This window comes from Lytechinus pictus, chromosome 12 (genome assembly GCF_037042905.1).
Source record: "Lytechinus pictus isolate F3 Inbred chromosome 12, Lp3.0, whole genome shotgun sequence".
NCBI lineage: Eukaryota > Metazoa > Echinodermata > Echinoidea > Temnopleuroida > Toxopneustidae > Lytechinus > Lytechinus pictus.
This window is the reverse complement of record NC_087256.1, coordinates 8,946,500-8,963,840: the sequence shown is the minus strand read 5'-3', so window position 1 is coordinate 8,963,840 and position 17,341 is coordinate 8,946,500. Positions and strand designations below refer to the sequence as shown.

At 36.5% G+C, this 17,341-nt stretch overlaps 1 long non-coding RNA gene across 1 annotated transcript; it reads right to left on the bottom strand.

The window, feature by feature from the left end:
- Positions 1–7,315: 7,315 nt before the first annotated feature.
- Positions 7,316–16,448, bottom strand: LOC135156128 (uncharacterized). The gene is made up of 2 exons (XR_010295272.1): positions 16,342–16,448; positions 7,316–7,357 (listed from the first exon to the last, which is right to left on the bottom strand). It is a non-coding gene; the product is annotated as an uncharacterized LOC135156128 (long non-coding RNA).
- Between the last annotated feature and the right edge of the window lie 893 nt (positions 16,449–17,341).

Here is a 17,341-nt window from a genome sequence, read left to right as displayed (position 1 = left end):
ACCTACACACCTTGCGCAAATCGTACTCTAAACACGTAGTGTTGACTGTTGGGGCAAAAAGTATATCCTTTATAAAACATTTTAGTCTTAATTTTTTATACCCTCGCAAATTTTACCCTAAAAACGTAGCTTTCTTAGCGAAAATAGATACCCTCTTTTCATTATTTTAGTGTTTTTGACACCCTTATTACGTTACGTACGTAACGTGCCCTATCTTGAAAAAGACATCCTTTTACGAATTTTTTGGTCGTGCATGGTATCCACTCGTCAATGTAAGTGCCCCCGCGGGCTACAGGTAGTATAATTTTTAACCATCCAGCATAGTTTTGGATCCAGACTTAGCATACATGTACATGTAATCAGATTTTTCTCCCTGGTCAGTGGTCACATTATTGTAACATATTGTGATGCATAAATGATCATCCAAAATAGTAAGCAATAACATATGTACTGTAGTACTGCATGCACACTTCTACTAATACTACAAAACACTTCAAAATCTGGTTCTGTTTACATATAAGATCATTTTATGGTCCATTAGTTTCAGATTTTATCCTGCTTTTATGGACCAGTGGGTGTTTAAAATGCCACATGATGATTTCAGCTCTATAGTTTATGGATATCTCCCATCTTCTGTCAGATAATACATGAATAACATGATTTATTGGAACATAAATATACATGTACAGTACTGACTCACTGTGTGTTTTCTATTGCACCTCCCCCCCCCCCCCCCTTCTCTCTCTCTTTCTCTTTCTCTATACCTTATCTACATATCTTTAATATCCTAAAGTGGAAATGTTCTGATTTATATGCTCACAAAGTTTATATAAGCCTACTGTATTGTCTTTAATTTTTCAATCCTCTACAGAGTGGGCTTACATTGTACATGAAATGGCCAGTATAATACAAAGATATTGTAATTCTTGATTTATGTTCAGAGTAAGGTCAGCAGAGAGCTTTCCCAATTTGAGTTGCCTGTTGGCTCATGATATTCAAGTGAGTACCGGTATATATTTTACTAAGGACTGGTCATCATATTCCTCTCAAATAGCATAATAATGCATGTGACGATGCCTGTGATATTTCAAATCTACATGTCTTCGATCAACTATAAATAAATATAAAATGTACTGCTTTAGGATTTCATAGAATTTTATAGGAAATTCACACTAAATTTTAAGACCCTGTTCCATCTACTTTTCTGAACTACTTTCATGAAAAAAATCAATCCTGTTATCCGACAGGCACCATAGTAACAGTGCCTCTCAGCCAATCAGAATCAATGAAAGATGTCAGATATGACAACTTGTCGGACAAAAATGTTGATGAAACGCTCCCCAGGAAACCAGTTTTAAAGATATGTAGCATCATGAACATTCTCATCCCCCCCCCCCCCCGATCTCCTATAAACTAATTTATACCTCTTACCTTTACAAAGACTGCATGAACGATTCTATACCATTTATTGCTATTAAAGTAAATCGTTTGTATGGCCTTTGTGAAGGTATTTGTGACCGTAGCATTATGAAAACAGTTCACGTAAAGCAATCTTGTTGCTAAGTCAGGGAAAAAATTACATGGGGTTTCGTGTGAATTCACCCCTAAAATGCCCTACACGGCTACAGAGCCCTGAAACTCCCACATACAGGGTCTATTCAAATATAAACTGTAGAAATTTGGCTAGTGAGCTACATGTACATGAAAAAAAATATTACGTTTTTCACGTTATGGGAATATTTTCAGTGGGGTCAAATGATTAGTGGGAAATTTAAAACCATAGCACAGGCATAATGACTTGATGGCTAACGCAACCCATGACAACATGTCAGCGAACCTTATAATTACACTGTCTTGGCTGTAAGAATAGGGAGGAGTATGAATGTACATGTATAGAGTAAAGTTGAATGATGAGAAAACCCTTTCTAGTACTCCTCCAGAAGAATATCACGCCTGGGGTGATGGACTGCATCATCATTTTCCCATTCCCTCCTTGCAACCCGATGTTGCTCTCTCTCACAAGACAAAAGGCAAAGGGAAAGAGCCACTACAGCTTTTCGCTCAATGTGTTCAGGGTTGTTAGCTAAATGAGCTTCTGCCGGGTTGGTGGCGTGAGCCCGTTAGGCGGTGGAATATTCCTTCCTTCCTCCCTCCCTCTCTAATTCCTCCTCCTTCTCTTCTTCGGTCTCCTCCTTCATTTTAATGTTGGGGTACTGGACATTCATTTCATGACAGGTTCTCTTTTTTCAATATCAAAGATTGAATCACAACAGAACAGTGCCTACTCATGACTACTTAAGTCACTGTTTGCTAAATACATGTACAGTGTACAGTGTACAGATATTTCTACAATATACTCAAAAATATTTTCTTGTTCCTGTCTAAATTTTAATAGAACAGAAAATGTGTGTAATATAATGTGCTCACTAAAATTCTCCAAACAAAATCTGTATTCTAAACAAGCTCACAGCTGATTGAATGGATCCACTTGCTTCTCTGGTACATGAAGACAATACTTTTATCTACTCTACATGCATGTGCAAGTAAATTGAATACTGTATGTACATGTACATGTACCTCCCCCCCCCCCCCCCAAAAAAAGGGGGGATTTATATCATTCGCATAATTTTCTATCATAACTACAATCATAAATGGAGCCCCTTCCTTGGCTTGGCTGAGTTTCTGTTCTCACAAATCAGAAAACCCGGACTTGCATGCCTTCCACCATGATTGCTTGACAAGTGTTAACCTGCTAATTTGCAGGGCCAGATAGTCCCGTACTATGTACGTAATTAATGTTTGAATCACCACAGGTGAGGTAATAGCCCACTTTGCAAAAACATTGTGAGATTTTAAAAAAGAAAATGGACTAAACTTTACCCCAGAGGTCCAGACTAAACATGGGGCTAGCTTAATACCACTTTAATAGCCCCACTGATGTACATGTACAGGGTTTTTAAAAATTGCCTTTGAGAAAATTAGTAAATCATAGTATCCGAGCAATTGCCTGTAGTTTGCGACAATGTCTTTTGTATTGTGTTCTCCATTTACATGTACATTGCACAAGCACTTATCTTTGATAAAAGTCTTATAATGCTGGATACTTTATCCACTAGTGTGCTCAAGAGCTTGAGTAGAAAATGAGCTCCTTACTTCAAGAACACAATATGCATGTGTGTAGAATCACTCCGTTTCATGCTAGGGATTCTCTCAGCCAAAAGAACATTCACAAAAGAAGTAAGCCTATTTACTTGTAAGGATTCTGTAAAAGTCATCATATATCTGCTTGCTAATGGGTGTGCTCACTCACACACACCCCTTCCATACCCCCTCCCTACCATGTGACCAGTCATGAGCATACATGTACACTATGGGACGCCAAGTGTCCGATGCTAAATTCCGTCCAATTCACGCCATTCCATACACAAAATATGTTTTTATTCAGACGAAAATCATTTCATCATGACACAGTTTTATTTCATGTACAAAATTTATGTTTTGTCACCGAAATGAATTTCGTCAAAACGAAATGTAATTGCGCCTTCAAAATTCATTTCGTACCATGCGAAATGTAATTTCATGTACGAAATAAGCGCGCCAAGTGTCCCTTTACGCCATTCGGTACACAAAATTTGTTACTCATACAAAAAAACATTTCATTATTACGCAGTGTAATAAGTCAACAAAATTTATTTTGTACGGATATGAAATGACTTTTGCTATAACGAAATTGATTGCGACGACGAAATGAACTTCCTGTGGTACGAAAAGTTTGTCATTGCGATACGAAGATCTATTCTGTAAAACAAAATGAATTTTCCATTGGACACTTGGCGCGCCAAGTGTCCAAAAAATTTATTTTGTGTCCGAAACGGCATTTACACACGCTCTGTCAAGTGGGGGAATACATGTAAGAAGGCGATGATTGGCTGCCTTGCTCAAGCCGTTATGGTAGTGTCATTTGTGCGAGAGGCAAAGCGATGAGACACATGTAGTGGAATATTCAATATCGCTTTGAAATGTCATTTCATGTTTCCTTTTTTTTTACTTTTTTGTCCTTGGTTCTTTAATCGTCATATTTCTCTGTCTCTCTTTATCACTTCTTTTTGTCTCTCTTTCTTTTTAATCTTCCCCTCTTCTATTTCCATTTTGTTTGTATCATTTTGTGTGACCATACAAAATGAATTTCGTTAACGTTATTACACTGCGTAATGACAAAATGTTTTTCGTATGAGTAAAAGCAAATTTTGTGTATAGAATGGAGTACAATGGACAGAATTTTCCATTGACTACTTGGTGCTCCTATTTTGTACATTTCGTTATAGCAAAATTCATTTTGTATGGTACCAAATGAATTTTGTAGATGCAATTACATTTCATCTCGATGAAATTCATTTCGTATGGTATATTATTCATTTTGTACACACAATTACATTTCGTCTCAACGAAATTCATTTTGTGTGAAGAAAAAAATAAATTTTGTATACGAAATGAAACTGCATCATGACGAAATGATTTTCATCTGAATAAAAACATATTTTGTGTACGAAATGGCGTGAATTGGACGGAATTTAGCACGGACACTTGGCGCCCCATTATACACAGGGCTCCGCACTTACCCTTTTTTTCTACCGGTCCAACCTACATGTATTCATGTCGAACCAGTAGATACCCAGTTTTTAAAATATGCTTGGAACTCAATAAAAACAGAAACACACAAAACTATTACAGTTCCAGTTGCTTGTTATTTTTTCTTAATACATAACCTATATTGAATGTACTGTAGAAAAAATACAATAACTTTATGAATGAAGTGTAGATCATTTAGATTTCAACACTTAATTTCCTGTCTATTCTGCCTTGCACCGCCTTCACAGGAAAACAAAACAAGAGAAAATGACGTCATATCTAGAAAACAAAATAGTATCATTTTCACGGCATAGTATCATTTTCATAGTAATGGCGTGCTATGAAACTCGGTGGGTACACAAATATACTAATTGCTTTAGTATACTACAGTAATTGATTTAGTATACAAGTACATTTTCTGTGTTTTTCTTTATAGAGCCAATCGGAACAAATCCATCAAAAATCCTAACGATTACTTCTAAATCTCAAAGGATTTGAATGAAAATAAATCTCCAGTTTCAATTCAGATCTTTGAGCTTTAAATCTAATTCAATTTTTTTGGGCTGGTCCTCATTCAAAAATGATCTGGACATTACATGTAGACTGAACATGTAGACCCCCTACATGTACATGTACAGTATCATCATTAAATTTTTATCGAAAATGGCAATTTATTTTTTCTTACACATGAATTATATAAAGTGCACAAAATATGATAGAGCAGCTCTTGTGTGGCATTTAAGAAAAAAATAATGACAACATTAAAAGTAGATATTACATTTTGATGGGTTTGAATCAAATTTGATTTTCTGCTATTATTAGAACCAACTCGCCCCATAGAGTTGGGCTTTCTCTTTAAAGGCATGCAGCGTTGTTCACGTTGGCGGATACAAGAATAGACAACTTTTGATGAAGTATGAAAGTGCTTGAGAGCATTTCCCTGTAAAAATATAGTCCTGAATCAATTAATATTTTTGCGGGATGGGTGACATTGAACTACCCTTTGTTATCTTGCATGTACATGTATATGTTTTGTAATTGTGTTTTGAATCATGATTTATGTTGCTGTTTAAATTTTGCCTCCGACAAAGATTCTGCTAGGATCTAAACCTTAGGCCCCTTTTTGACTTTCTAATTTACTCCATTGGCTCTCTTTTATTAGATAAGCAGTTTTCAGCAGCTTCTTTTTGCCATTGCGTTTAAATTTGATAACAGTGGAATACACCCATAAAGTGAATTAAACAATTTACAACTAAAAGTTTAATAGAAGAAAACAAAAGCAAACATACAGTGTAAATTAGCTTTATTATTGTACTATATCACAGTAAATACATGTACATGTTCTGAATAATTTTTAAATCTCTTCACAAGTTCTTACACGTGTGACAACTTCTTATTCGTATATTTTGCTCAAACTTTGACAAATCTGTTTATCAAAATAATTAATATAGTTACTCTATATTTAAAAAAAAAAATCATAATCAAACACAAAAACTTTTTTTTTCATACTTCAATCAATATGAAAAGGAATAGAAATTAAAGGTCCAAAACATGCCCCCCTCCCCCCCCCCCCCCCACAATTGCAAATGTTTGACTTCCTTCCACACAAACTTCAAGTGAAGCTAACTGGAAGTGATATCTGATTGAACAGGACATCCACCATCCCACACTTGTAATATTTGTTTGGAACTAATTATCTACTAAGAACTAAACAGGGGAGGAGTTGACTCCATTTTAAGGGCCGTCTGCACCAGCCCGAGATTTCAAATTAGCACGCTATTTCTGATCCGGCAAATTATCCCAATCTTGAACAATCTTGAGATTATTTGTAATGGAGACGCAATTATCGCGCTAGTTCGTAGGATTAATCTCGAGATTGCAATCCCAAGTCAACTTGGGATTATTTGCAAAATAGCGCGCTATTTTATACATTATCCCGCTAATTCGCAGGTGCAGACGCACTAGAGATTTATTCACGGCGTCAGACTATAATGCATCGATGCCTTGCTCGAGTAGGAATCGCTCTTCTTGCGATGGTGAAGACGGGGTTACTTGAATCTCGAAATTAATCGCGAAGAGGGCCGATCGCGCTAAAATCTCGAGATTGAGCAAACTCGGGCTGGTGCAGCACCGCCTTTAGCTATTCTTTGATAGAAACATTTATCAAGACTCCCCTATGTAGTTCCTCTATTCAAGGAAAATCATCTTAAAACAGAATAGCTTCATATATGGAAAATGCAAACAAAAAAGAGCATGGTGAATGTATTTGTCTAAAATTGAGACAAAGAAATTAAATTACATTATTGTATAACAATATTGTTTTGGTCTATCACATGCTACAGCAAACAATCACTCTACCTGGCCAGAATACTCCCTAGGGAGTGGAGATTGTGCACTTTACATGTGTGGAGCAGCGATTAAATTTCTGCTGGAGGATTACACATCTCAACATTTAAATCATGGAGGAAAGGAGTATGGTTAAATACACACATGGAGGCCTACATCAGTATATAAACACATAGCATGTTTTAGCTTTGATTATATAGAAAAAATAGTTTAAAAAATAAGACTTTTTGAATCCATTTGACTAGTCTTCAAAGGGGATATAGGATTGACAATTTATTTACTTACCCTACGTATGTAAGTGGATGGCTTTGATGTATAAGTATTCTGCATGTTGGACAAGTATTATTCTCCTCCAGATATTTCACAAGACAACTTTTACAAACTGAAATGAAATACAAAAAAAAGGAAAGAAATATTAGATCAATGATTACAAGGACCCCAAGACAGAAAAAAATTACATATTTGTACGACACACTAAATTCGTAATTCTACTTTCATCAATATCTCATAATCAATTCTTTTTATCTTGAATTTCCATTTCTCTCTCTTTTTCTTTCTTTCTTCTCTCCCTCCCTCTTTCACTATCTTTTCTGCTTCTTTCTTTCCCTCTCCTTTCTCCTTTCCTTATTCACACAGCTTCCACTGTATTTCTTCTTTTCTTTCTACTTCTCTTGACTTCTTTTCTTGCTTTTCTACCTTCCTCTATACATCCATTTTGTGTGTCCTCCTTCTTTCCTCATTCATCCCTTCCTTATTCTTTCCCTCTATACTTCCTGATGCATCTCTCCTCTATTCTGTTTATCTCTCAATTATCCCCTCCAACTCATTATGGAGGTGGGGATCTTAAAATCCGAGAGAACACACCATGAATAATTCAAGACATTGATGAGGAGCCCGAGTCAGAGAACAGATGAGACCTTCTGTTCTCATTTGTCATCATCCTGGTTGCCATGACAACAAGTCTAGGATGTGGAGCTGGAATCGGGCATCGTCGGCATATTGCCCGTATTTGAAGATTAGGTTGCCTCTGTTGCTCGAAACATGGATCGATCTTTTATAATTGAAAGCTACATGTAGTCTCTAGCTATCTCAAGCTAGGTAGGAATATTCATAGTGACACAAATGAGAAAACTTCTCTTCCAGTTCCATGTAAAAAAAAAGAAGATATTACATGTACAAAATTAAAAAAAGAGATGTACATGTGCACTTCCATGGGCAGCCACTGACCTAACGATTTTTCAAGTAGTGCTGAAAAAAGGGAAAGAAGAGGAAAAAGAGAGAATTTAAAGGAAGGAAGAGATCTTGGTCTTGTTTATCACTATAATGGAATTGAGAATACATACTGTATGACATATATACATGAAGGTTATTTTCACACCCCTACAAACAAAATATTCTGGTGCCACCCCTGTATACTCCTTCACAGCAATTTCTTTGAAATGTTCAGTGTCTGTTTTAACTTTCGGCAAGAGGATTCACGCTATATTTTTTTTTAAATGGGATTCTCAACTTTGTGTAAAGTTCAACCATAATGAAATACCGAACATGCATGTAAAGAAATGACAAAAGAAATGGAATGAGAAATTGATCATGTATGATGGTCATTTTGTCATTTTCCCATTTTGGTGATTTCTTTTAACTTGTGTTTTCTTCACAGCTGTTTTCCATTTCTGTTCTGTCTAGAATTTAGTTCATTTGTGTTTCTTTTCAGCACTGGCCTTGTAGTCTAAACTTAAGTTATTTAAGTTTAATGATATTCATTTGTCATTCATTCATTCATTCTACTCTGAATGCCTTTCCTCTGATTCTCTTTTGTCATCTTCATTCCTTCTCTATTATCTCTTCAGGTGTTCCACTCATTCCATCCCTCACCTGTCTCCTTAGTTTCTACTTCCATTATTACATAATCACAAGACATCTTCGTCATCTTCATGTTCTTATTGGTTTATCTTATGAATTAGACTCTTTTATTTTAGCTCGACCCTTCCATTCTTTTTATTTTAGCTCGACCCTTCCATTCTTTTTATTTTGATTGGTTGACTTTACTTTATTCAAATATATATGTAAATTGCACTTTGAACATGAGTTTAGGCAAGGCAAAGTAGCCCAAAGATTAAATCAGTGCACTACCAGACTTCTTTGGTTTCTGTTCAATTCATTTTGCATCTCCACTTCATTTTCACTTATTTCCCTTCTGGTTTGATGGCTGATGATTGAGTTTGCTGCTTTGAACTTAGATTATTTTCTAACCCTAATAAAAATTTTCAACCTTACAATCATATTCCAAAGGTCCTTGGCAGCTGAGGATGTAATCCCTCCATACTCCATAGGAGAGTTCAATGGATCTTCTCTAAAGTGAGAATCACATATTAAAAGTGAAACTGAAATTATAAAAAAAACACTGATATCGAGTACAAGCCAGAATAATTTCTTTTTTTATCAAACCTGATTTTCCCTTGTTTGAAGCCCATTCAATGTGGAGTTTGACCAAGAGGTAAGCCTTTATGTATACTGTACATGTAGGTCACCCTGGACACCGTTCTCACTACCTTCCTAAAACCAGTTTAGTGGAAACTAGTTTATAAACGTGTAGTAAGAACGGTCGAAGTGAATCTTGGAAGTGATCTTCCAAACCGGTTCAGAAAACCACCTCGCGATGTAGTTTTCAAGATCGCTTTGCCTCGTTAAAACTGGTTCTAGTGTAAGCGAGGACACAACCGTTCTTCGGGAAGCGATCTTCGCACATTTCCACACGACAGGTGTAGAATGCCTACATGTACGCTGCGGTTTTCGAATTTCACGCGAAACCTGTCAACCCACTGAGAGCGTTTCCATAGCAACAAGATCGCTTTACGTGAAGTGATTTTGAAAACCACTTTCGTGAGATCAAGTGGGAAAGCTAGCAAAGCGATCTTCCAAACTGGTTTCCTGAATCGGTTTCCAGTAGAAAGCGTACAGTGAGAACGGCCTCCTGGATTGTGCAAAATGCTGTACACTCTATCAGAACCAGGAGGCCTGCTGTGGAATCATGAATGACATTTACTCCACAGCAGAATTTTTTCAGTCTTTCATGATAATGTTATGACCAAAGAAAAATCACTTGAATATGGCCAGAGTATGATTCTAGATAAGAAAGTCACTTGAACCAAGGAGCTTCCAGCAAGGGTGTGTTAATCCTTTCATTAGGGAGACAGAATCAGCGTTTCAGATCGCAAATCATTCTTGGGGTGTGTTTATGCTTCCATCGCGAGGACAGGATCAGTGTTTTCAAACGTCGATTCAAAACGCCGATCGTAAACTTGGTTCTGGGAGTGCTGTTTATGCTTAACTTTTCAGAGGCGAAATCACAATCTCCAGCTGGCTTCGCATCATAATTTTCGTTGAGCAGGAAAGCAAGGTCAAATTGGGCGCGCCCTTTTTCGAAAGTTTTTTTTCCGAGTGTTGTTAGGGGGAAGGTACGTCGACTGTTATATAAACATCGAACAATTTCCGATATATTAGTCATTGCATGGAGCTTCTTGATATAGCCATATAATTTCCACCATGGTGAGGATAATAATTAGAAAAAATAAAGAATATTAAGTATACAAAATAATAAAATATCAATTTGTTTATAAATGCTACTGGGGCATCTGGCAATGTCTCCTCATTATAACTCATGTTCCAGGTTTTTTTTGTGTAAATCCCTCAACGTTCATCGTGATGACAAATTGGAAGAGTAATACTATAGTAATAGTACTACACACGCAAAACAAGGGAGATGAGAGGTAATTCCGTGGAGGTAACATGCGACCATGGAGCAATGCGACGGTATTTGCCCGAGAATTTTCATCTCACCGGAAGCATGTACCAAATGATCCACGTCATTTAAACACGTTTACGATCGTGGTTCTGTTTATACTTCCCCAGAAAGCCTGATTCTGGTCAAATGACGTTTACAAACGCACCTTTTTATGAGTTTACGATCAGCGTTTTGGAACAGCGTTTAAATTACAGTTAGCATGGACGCAACCGTGTTTTGGACTTATCACGTTTGGAAACGCTGATTCTGGCCTGAAAAGTGGAAGCATAAACATGGCCTTGGAGTGCTGTTTATGCTTCGTTTTTCAGAGACGAAATAGTGATTTGCAGCTGGCTTCGCATCATAATTTCGTTGAGCCGGAAAGCGAGGTTAAATTAGGCGCGCCATTTTTCGAAAGCTTTTTTCCCCCAAATGTTTTTAAATGGTCGACTATTATTTAAACTTCAAACAATTTCCGATCTTTAAGTAATTGCATGGAGCTACTTGACATAGCCATATAATTTCCACCATGGTGAGGATAATAAGACAAAATAAAGAATATTAAATCATACGTAAGAATATAATAAGACATCTATTTGTTCATGCTCCTGGGGCTCCTGGCTCAGCGATGTCTCCTCACCATATAACTCATGTTCGGGGTTTTGTAAATACCTCAACATACATCGTGATGACAAATTAGATGAGTAGTAAATCACACATGCAAATGTACATTGGCCATGATTTAAACCAAGGAGATGAGAGGTAATTCCGTGGAGGTATCAGTCCGTTAGAATTTGCCCGCGGATTTTCATCTCGCCGGAAGCATGTACCAAATTACATCAGTTAAACACGTTAACGATCGTGGTTCTGTTTGTACTTCCCCAGAAACCCTGATTCTGGTCAAACAATGTTTTTAAACATACCCTTTTGTGAGTTTATGATCAGCGTTCTGAAACGTCATTTGAATGAAAGTAAGCATGGACGCACCCATGTTTTGGACTAATCACGTATGAAAACGCTGATTCTGGCCTGAAAAGTGGAAGTATAAACACGCCCCAAGTGAAATCAGCTGGGCATTAGATGCAATACCAGGAAGGGTTTGTTGAGCATGCTATGCAGCCGACAATGTATGTACACATGTACAGGGAATTGTTGCATTCTGTTTCGGTATCAAACGATCATCTAGGCCCTTTAATTGAAGTGTGCTAAATATGGCATATCCTGCCCTAAGCCATTTCTACAGCTCGGTCCTAACCCCTGTCAACAAGCCAAAAGTCAGAGAACACAGGTCTACATGTTTACACACATATTATCTCGGCTTTACTCCTTCCATTGGGTTCAACAAGGCTGCACAAATACTTGAAGATAGAGAGATTTTGAGGTGTATTCAGACTAACTCGATCACCAGAATAGCTGTAAATTTGAGAAATTGTTCAGGCCTTTAAAAAATACTTTATTTCCACATTCATGATAATTCATATCGATACAAAACAGACCCAATCAGTTACAATTATGCACAGTACGGTCTGACGGAAGGCAAGGTACACGATTCCGAATCGTTAGCTCAGCATTACATGTATGGTGCCCATGCCCAACTACTCCCTGGGTTGAGAAAGTAATATGCTTTGACACTGCGAGAATATCTGCAATCTGCATACGTTCTCAGAATTTTGAAAAGTAGGTCTACCTAATTCATGTATTTAGCGGGTATTTTCTCTCAGGAATATTTCCAAGTATTTTGCTTTCATGTTGGCAAAAACATCTGGTATAATCGGGGTAGATCATCTTAAATTTTTTGATCAGATAATATCTGGTATTCTCAAACTTTTGAGTTGGTCTGAATGACAATAAAGAATTTTTTTTTTCATGAATGTGATGACCATTTTTAGTAGAAAGGTAAATTTAATAGGGGGTTGAAAAACATGACATTTTTGGAGTGATGACCCATTCTTTAAAAAAAAAGCATAGTAAAGAACTACATGTACATGTAAATCTTTGAAAAGGGTAACCCTTTAATATTACGTACAAAAATCTTGAATATACTTTGAAAAGTGTAAAACTGCAAACACAAGAATGTGGAAGGCTGGTTTTGAAATAAGGGATAATCTGCCTCTATGTTAGAAAAATATTGAACGCTAACCCTCATTTGGCTAGGAACTTGCATTTTGATTTGTGATTTCATGTTTGTGTGTACACTGTACTTTATACGGTAAGTAAATCAATAATTGAACACGCCCAATTTCATGTGATACTAAAATGTACATGTAGTCAAAATACTTCTTGTGATGATAAACTTGAATTGATGCCAACATTAGTCTTGATCATGGTAATTATAAACACCTGTCAATGTTAACAATCCCCTTATGTTATTCATATTTCATTCATGCATTATGTTCTGCATGTTTCCATATTTCACAGCAATCAGGATTCACTTGAGAGATCAGTTTCAAACAACTGTGATCACAGATGATCTGTGTTTATCATTAGTCTGCAAACACAGACCCTTTATTGGAAATACATGTAGGCGTGATTGTTTACCTTTGTTTGCAAAGTATGCATGCTAATTTTAATATGTTACTATTTTAGAAATCATTTCTTTTGTCAATCAACGAGCAGATCTTTGAAAATAAAACCAATGACTCTAAGAAATTCGTTCAATATTTGTTTGCAGCAGAGGTGCAGGAGTGTGGAAAAAAAACACTCACTGTACAAAGAGTGGCGACCAGAGATTTAGACTCCATAACGCATTAAATGTCACAAAACAAATAACTTGTAGGTACATTGGCTTGTTAGTTGTTACCCATACTTTAGACTGCATTTTCTCTATAAAATACATTAACTAGGGTGATAACACAACTTTTTGTGTAATTTACTGTCAGCATTCAGCCCGGGGGGGGGGGGGGGCAGTCAAATATATTGCTGTACACACGCGTGACCAAGGAATTTCCAAACACCTCCTAAACGAGTTTTTCTCTGTGTGCAAAATAACCCCCTAAAAAAGTTTTTCGTGGGCTTTATTTACACATTTTTGCCCCTAAATAAGTTGTTGCCAAAATATCATATGACCCCGGGGAAAAAGCTTGGGGAAAAAAATACCCTAAACACGTTTGGCTAGTCTTAAAAATAAAGCTTTGGGGGAAAAAACATACCCTAAATACGTTTGACCCCGCGATTGACCATTGACCAGTCTTTCAAAACCATCCTTTTTCTTGAAAATCAGTGTTTTTGATGACCTTAACGAGTCCACGCGCGGACCGCGTCCAAAACTGAAAAAACACCCCTTTAAACACGTTTTTTTGGTCACGCGTGTTTACAGCAATATATTTGACTGGCCCCCCCGGGCACTCAGATGGTGTTTTTACAAAGATGAGAAACTTAGTTTTGTAGAAAGAACAAAGATATTAATGTTTGACCTTGATTTTTTTCTTCAGTTTTTAGTTTTCCTGTGCACATTTGTACATGTATAGTAGGGTCCTACATGTACATGTGTGCAAGAGATACTGTACGCATAGAATTCCCCTTGTGTGAACAATCCCAGAGAGATGCTATTTCGGTCCAGGATAGGATACAGATGATTTATCAAGATGCTCTGATCCAGACAGGATTTAAAATTATTAGCTTTAGTGCAAGAGGCTCACATGTATATTAAGCCTATATATCTGAAATGAGAGTTTATTTTCAAGTGAACAAATGAACAATTTCTTGAAACACAAAATGTGTACATGGAGCGTTGTGGCCCAGTGGATTAGTCTCTGGACTTTGAAACAGAGGGTCGTGGGTTCAAATCCCAGCCATGGCGTAGTTTCCTTCAGCAAGTAATTCATCCACAGTCTGCTGCACTCGACCGAGGTGAGGTAAATGGGTACTGGCAGAAAGTAATTCCTCAAAGAGCTGTGTGCACCTGAATAGGTAGCCTAGCTTAGCCAGGGTAATTAATACATATAGCAGGGCCCGCTGGGAGAACAGTTTTCGGAACTGAAGTGGCTACCCTAGGTAAACATACCGTTATTACAGTGTATTATTATTACATGTACATGTAGTATTAACATGTATTTGTCTATTTGTGTTCTTTCTTTTCTCTTCTTTCTTTTAAAGAATTACAGTCCTTAACTACAATGTACAGTAGTTTACTACACCATTAATTGTTCTTAATCAGTTAGATTTTCAAAAAAAATATAAAGGTATGACTGCGACAATATCCTGAAAGCACTGACTGAAAACATCACAAAGTAATTTATCTATTTCTTTATAAATATGAAACATATTTTAAATGGCTGAAGACTCATAATGGGACACCCAATTTTCATTCAGTTCGCAATTCCCTTCAAGGTAATACAAACAAATGCTGTATTTCCAGCTGATTTCTGTTATTCTAAATATTCAATGATAAAGGGAGCATGGTATTTCACACCTAATTGAATGTGATCATGACAACAAAAATACACAACTGAGGTGCGTTCAAGCAATTTTCAAAACTTCATAGAGAATCACTACTCAGAACTCTGACACGATGCTAACACAACCCATGGTCCAGGAAAATGAAATTTCATCAATGCTTTCATCCAAAACTATGACAGGACTGTTGTAACCAATATCAGTTGACCTGGGAACTTGGAGTTGATGCTGTTGACGAACTGCCGAAGGGAAGTTTGCCAACTTCCAAACTGAACCCAACAAAAAGCTGTGGTTTGGATGTACGTATAATCAATGTAAAAAATTGTGTTCATGAATTCTGAAATAGTCTTCAGTCTTCACTATTTTGTATGATTGTAGCAGCGAGGGAATAATATGGGTTATCATCATGCAGAAGTTCAATTTGATTGAATTGTTTGCATATGTAATGCCACATGGTTTTAGTGCCATGGCACACAGGAAATTGACCTTATTAATGTCTACATGTTCACTATATGTATTTTAGAAATTAACTCCAAGATGAGATTGAGTTGAATAGCAGTACTCAAAAAGTCTGAAATATTCTGATCTTTGACCTTTATAAACAGTGCATACTCAGGGTGTGTTCAATGTCGATTGATGATTGAAAACTCAATTCCAACACCTAACGCAAACAAGATCAGCGGTGTAACGTTCAGTGTCGAAAATATAAAGCCGTTATTATGTTGATCGTCTTTAAATTTCCCGCTCTCATTAGCGCAGCTTTGGTGCTCAGTTTGACCCTCTGGAACCTGTTTGTGTAGGTTTCCACTGCGAGAGCAAATTCAAAGACGTTTCAAAATGCAATTGTGTTCAATGTCGCATTCATGATATGCTCAAGATCGTAAATTTGAGCTGATCACATTTACAAACGCATCTTTTTCGAATGGTGATTTGAAAGACGTATACTTTTACGAACAGGAATAGTGGACATTGAACACACCCTTTGTTTCTCATTATATCTGCGTTTTGTAATCACGTTTTCAATCATGATCCATGTTGCCGTTTAAATTTGGAAACCGACATACATGTAGAACACACCCTCAGTATGCATCCAGGAAGACTACTTTTAAACCAAACACTGTACCTGAAAGAAACCCCAATGACCCATCATGACCGTTTTCATGTCAAAATAGAGAAGTCCTGATACTTACAGGTATGTAAACATTCTGTTATGGTGGTGGCATCGATGAGGTATCCCTTACATAGCTTGCAGGTGATATTCTCGTTGATCTCATAGAGAAACACCTGCCTGTCATACTGCAAAAATAAAAAAAGATAAGAAATACAAAATATATGTTTGGTTTTAAAGTAATGTATAGTATTAAAGAATTAAAACAAATTATCTTACAACAACTTAGCATTAGCTGGTTGAGTTGGGCTCAATTCTATCCCTTTTTTCAAACTAATCAGTAGTCAAGCTCTTTGCATCATTAGAGGGAACAAAGAGAATAATTCTGAGAGAATTAATGAGTCCACTCTTCAAACCAATGGATTCATGAAAATAGCATGCTCAACAATGGCAAAAGGCATTAATTTGGCACACTGAGACAAAAGCACATCAGCATTGGACATTCAATACATCTATAGTAACTTAAAGGGGAAGTTCACCCTGACGAAAACTATGTTTTCAAAACAGCAGAAAAAATGATTAAGAAATATTCATGAAGGTTTGAGGAAAATCTTTAAAGTTAAAGAAAGTTATTAGAATTTAAAGTTTTTGATTTGTGGCGTCATAAACGAGCAGCTGCCACGTACAGTACGTTATTTAATATAAAATGCATAATTTTTTTTCAATCGATGACTTATCTTTTATTTTATTTTATTTTTAGTAGTGGGTGTGAAATGATTTGTGTATTGACATACTGAAGGTACAATAAAAGCCTGTTCAATTTTCTGAGAAAATTACATTTTATTGATTTTTACCTATGATGTTTAGGAAAGCTGCTCGCATATAACTAAAATTCTAATAATTTTTTATTCTTTGATGGATATTCTTCAAACCTTCACCAATATTTTAAATATTTTTCTGCATTTTTTTACAATAAACTTTTAGTCAGGGTGAACTTCCATTGAAGCGTAATTCATATATGAAGTCTGCATAAAACATGGGTTCAACCAATGGTTTTCAAAACCACCGATGTTTGGGCCTTA